Below are 5,658 nucleotides of genomic sequence, written 5' to 3'. Positions count from 1 at the left end.
TCTCTGCTTGAAGCAGGGGTTATTTCCATCTGCTTCCTGATACTGTTGAGCTGAAGGCCCTCCAGGCAGAGGTCCCGGGGCTGGAGGCTGTGAGCTGCGTGAGCGTCCATTTGCATTCAGGCTAACAGAGCCCGTGAATGAGGTACCGCTGTACTGATGTACCGGGAGTTGTCACGGGGACGGGAGGGGCGGTGGGCAACGCTGATGCCCCTTTGAGCAGGAACCGGTCTCAGTCAGGGAAAGACCCCTCAGCGAGATCACCTGAAGCCTCCCTCAACTTAATGCATTTAAAATGTGTTACGGTTTCTCTCGCCCTCTCCTCTTGCAGTTCCCTTACCTCCTTATCTAGTCTTCCCGGGACTTAAAAAGAGACAAACAAACCTCAGAGGTGTAGGGTTTCCTCCCCTTTCCTCCGCATGCTGGCTGGGAGCACACTTCTCAGCACTCGCTTCATACCAGTCTGTGTGTGTCTGCTTCCTCTCTCTTCTCTCTCTCTCCCTCTCTGTCTCTGATTCCCTCTATTTTCCCTTTCTCTCCCCCATTAGTCTTTGATCCTCCTTCCATCCCTCCTTCCCTATAAGTCATAAGATCTGAAAACTCAGATTATTTGATCTCTGAAATTTGCAGACAGCAAACTAACTTGAGGCAAGAGAAATGAAACGTTTTCATGTCATTTCAATTTCTGTCTTCCACTGTATCTTCTCAGACACACATTGGACAGAGTAAGAAAATGTTCGATTCTAAGTTTGTTTTGATTTTCAACCACAGGCAGCATGTATAACTTTTTTTTCCCCTGAGGAATCCCTGACAGATGGCTTCATCCAAATTTCAGCCCATCCAAACACTTACTTTAAGCAAGAGTGTTAACGTTTCTCCTTGAAATCACCGTTTCTCAAAGGAGGGACAGGATGCTTCTTCAATGGACTAAACTGACGGGATAGATTCTCTTGGTGCTGCTTTTCTAGGTTATAACCTCGCGGTTTTGTTCGAGGATGAAAAAGAAAACCCAAAACAACAGTGGGACTGTAGTTCCTTTCCTCTCCAAAAGCTATTACGACTGCGTGTCTGTCCATTAAGGCAGTCAGCTGGCTGGCTGGCTGGATTCATCCATCCATTCATCGGCTGTTTGAACAATGATTTATTTAGCGACTACGAAAGGCAGGCTCTGCGATAAAGAGAGGTCCCCGATCACATGGAGTGTCTCCTAGTAGGTGAGACAAATAATCTAATAAAAAAATGAATGGGGACTTCCCTGGTGGCGCAGTGGTTGAGAGTCCGCCTGCCGATGCAGGGGACGCGGGTTCGTGCCCCGGTCCGGGAAGATCCCACATGCCGCGGAGTGGCTGGGCCCGTGAGCCACGACAGCTGAGCCTGCGCGTCCCCCCTCTTATGAGGAGGTGACCCAAGCTAGCAGTCACCCTCAACCCAGACCCCGAAAGACCAATTTCTGTTTCACCACACGTGGCCAGAAAGTCAGTTTCTGCTCAGGGATCCTTATCTTTCTGTCTTTTGGTTTCTTCCCCAGCCGCAGTAGCATCACAGTTCATACCTTGGGGAAGAGACTGCAGCGGGTGCATCTGTCCACTGGGCCAAGTTTCCCACCAAGGTCAGGTGGACGTGATTTTCAAGATCACGGAATGGAAAGAACCCCACATGATCTGTCTTGTTGACATCTTGGAGAATTTTTGACATTTCTGTGTCTTCAATTGGCCTGAAAATATGTTGAGTGAAAAAGGCTTTTTGGTAGTGTTTTAACCAAGGTCAGAGAACCACATGTGGCTCTGAGAAGTTTATTTTGCATCTCAAGCTGGCCAATGATTAGCCTGTCCCGAACGACTTCATCTAAGAGGCACTTAAGTAATGGAGAGTGAATAAAAAATAAAAGCAAATTACAGAGCATGGAGATAAGGGGAAACCTGGAAAAAAAAGTAGCATTTCACCCTTCAAATTTGGTGGAGATTGTGATCAAGCTATAGATTCTGTCTGCCTGACAGACGGCTTTGAGTTCATTTTATTACTTAACTAGGTCAGTACGCTGGAGTCCTCAGTGATCAGGTGGATAGGACCAGATCAGAAAAAACTAGCCTTAAGGGCAAAATAATTTATTAGAGAGTTTCATACTGGTAGAAGTTTCAGTCAAACAGGAAGCTCTGATTCTAAATTTGTAGGCACCTAATCATATATAAAGCCAAAACTGACTGTTTTCAGGAGATGTTTGACATGTTTTAAAATATGCCTCTCAGTAATTGATAGATCCAGTAAAAACATCATCAAGGACATAGGTGATCTGCACAGCACAATATTGTATTTACCTACCGAGACATAAACATACACACATATGTATATATGCACGTATGTGTTCGTACACGTGTGTGTATCAACTGTACCTGGCTACTGCAAATTACACATTCCTTTTAAGCACACATGGACTTATTTAAAAATTTATTTCTTAACAGTCATAAACCAAGCTTACAAATTTCAAAGTCCCTAGCCACAATACAAATGAACTAGAAATTAACAACAAAAAGGTAAACTTAAAGGAAACCTCATATACTTGGAAATTAACAACAAAAAAGGACCTATGGCTCAAAGAAGATATCATTATTGAAATTGAAAGTAGTTAAGGTTGAATGATAATGAGCACAGGATCACTAGCTATAAAAACTTGGCAAGCATGGCTAAAGTATATTTTAGAGTGACATTTGTAGCTTTAAATGCTTATGTTAGAAAAGAAGAAAGGCTGACAAGAATTTAGCTATGTGTCCATTTTAGGAAGACAGAAAAAAAGAAGTAACTGTATAGGTCCAAAAATCGTAGAAAAATGAAAAGAAATAAGAGTTGAAATAAATTAAATAAAAAAGAAACCCACAAAGTTATCAAGGCCAAATTTGCTTAAAATGATAAATTTCTGACAGGTCAAGAAAAAAAGAGAGGTCACAGACGGTATCAGGATGAATTAAGGTCGTAAGTACTGATGCAGCCGAGATTAAAATTTAAGGAATATGATGATCAAGTTGATGTCAAATACTTGAAAACGTCTGTGAAGTTGGAAAATTCCTAGAAAAGTGTAAATTATTAAAGTCGACTTAAGAAGTAATACACACTTGAAGGATCCCATAATTTTGAAAGAATTTGAGTCAGTAGTTAAAAATCTTTCCACAAAATAAGTACCAGTTCCAGATGTTTTTATAGGTTGTTTATACTCTATTTTCAAGGAACAGATAGTTCCAGGCTTAGACAAACTCTTTTCAAAGAGTAGAAAAAGAGAGAACACTTCTCACCCACAAGACTAATACAACCTTGATTCCAAAAGTAGAAGGAAAATCATGGACCAATCTGGCCGTGAATCTAGAGGCAAGAATCCTAAATAAACTATTCGATAACTAGGGCCAGCAATGATCAAATAGCACTTATTTCTGGAATGATTGACTTTCTATTGTAAAATGTATTATGTAAATCATCATATTTATAGTTTAAAGGAGGAAAATCTCGTGATCACAATAGATTCAGATAAACATTTCACGAAATTCATCAACCATGCGTGATAAAACCTTAGCAAGCTAAGTTTAGGATGGAACTTCCTTTATTTACAGCAAATGACTTTTTCGTGGAAAATTATGGAAAGCAATGCCTTTAACATTAGGGGTGAAACAAGGGCTGTGGCTGCTCTTACCATCAACGTTGCTGTGGAGTATAAGCGAGCTCAGTCAAATAAGCAAAGTGCAAGGGTCAAAAAGGAAAAAACAAAGTACCACTATTTGCAGATGATATGATTTTTTTCCATATAGAAAAAGCAAAAAAATCTACAAATTATGAGAAATCACACACACACACGCACGCACACACACACACAGTTGTATCCAGTTGGGATCTCTACAGGAAACTGGTAGCATCCTCAACGTAGAGTCTGATGACTAGAAAGATGTAGTCAGGGTGAAGGAGGCCAACAAAGACGGTCACCCCCAGGTAGGTAACACTGAGGACCCTCAGTCTGTGGGGTGAGAGTGGGGCGTGGATACCAGAACCTGGAGAGAGAGTTGCAGCTCTAGGCAACTTCTAAAAGTGGGAGGTGAGTTTTGTTTCAGGAGAAGAGCGCAGCCCTGTGGCCTGACTGCCTGAAGGAGAGGGGGCGGGGCCCAACACCCCATCTTACTCTCTTCCTGTCCTCTGCTCTCCTCGCCATTGCTTCCTATTTCCGACCCTCCTGGGAGCCTGGACGCAGGGACTCCTGGATATAGAGTCTATGGAGTTCATCTCCTGGACGCAGGGCATGACGGGAACGGCGGAGGGCACGCTCGGGGGCCAGGGGAGGATGCCCAGCACATATCTAACAATGCCATGCAGGTCCTTTACGTAGACACATACAGTTGTATTCAGCTATAATAAGGGAAACTAAACAAATGGAGAAAGAGCCATATTCATGGTAGAAAGACATCATAAAAATGTCAGTTCTCCACGATGTGATGAGAGATTGAAAACAATTTTAATAAAAATTCCAACAGGATATTTTTTTTGCAGGACTTGATTAGCAGATTCTAAATTTTAATGGAAGAGTAAATCGAATAAGCAAGACAGTCTTGAGAAGAACCAGGCAGAACATATACTCTACAAGATATCAAGTCTTCTTATAAGGTTTTAGCAATAAAGACACGGTCTATTAGCACAGTGAGACCAAAGGAATAGAATAGAGAGCCCAGAAAGTGGCCCATCAGACAGAAATCCCATAAATGGCAGAGCTCACAATTGCAGGTCAGTGTGGAAATGATGAGTCATTCAAAAAGTGGTGCTGTTATCGTGTATTAATGCATATGTGTGGAATCTGAAAAAATTGGTATAGACGATCTTATTTACAAAGCAGAAATAGAGACACAGACGTAGAGAACAAATGTATGGATGTCGAGGGGGAAGCGGGGGGTGGGATGAATTAGGAGATTGGGATTGACATATATACACTATTGATACCTGGTATAAAATAGATAACTAATGAGAACCTACTGTATAGCACAGGGAACTCTGCTCAGTGCTGTGTGGTGACCTAAATGAGAAGGAAATCCAAAAAAGAGGGGACATATGTATATGTATAGCTGATTCACTTTGCTGTACGGTGTAAACTAACACAATATTGTCAAGCAACTAGACTCCAATAAAAACATTTTTTAAAAAGTGGTGCTGTGGCTGGTTATGCTGTGCAGAAATCATAAAAGCTGTCTTATAGTCCATCTTCAAAGGACAATTCTGAAGCCAGGGGCAAGGTTGATTAAAAGTCTAAAATGTGAAAGGCAAAATTTTAATATACTTAGAAGAGAATATAGAAGGATATCTTTATGACTCTGGGACTAGAGCAGGATTCCTGAACAAGTACAAAAGACACAAACCACAGAGGAAAAATGGATAAATTCAACCACAATAAAATTAAGACCCTCTGTCCTTCAAAGGACATCAATGAGACAGTGAAAAAGCAAGCCATGATCGGGGCTATCTCAACACATAACTGACAAAGGATTAGTATTCTGAAGGTATGTACAAACATTTACAAATTAATAAGGAAACGATAAACACTCCAATGAAAAAAGAGGCGAAAAATATGAATAGGTCAGACACAGAAGAAGTCTGGGTAACTAGTGAACCCACGGAAAATGCCCAGCCTTGTTAGTTATT

The sequence above is a fragment of the Stenella coeruleoalba genome, assembly GCF_951394435.1.
Source record: "Stenella coeruleoalba genome assembly, chromosome: 2".
NCBI lineage: Eukaryota > Metazoa > Chordata > Mammalia > Artiodactyla > Delphinidae > Stenella > Stenella coeruleoalba.
Note: the sequence above shows the minus strand (reverse complement) of the source record.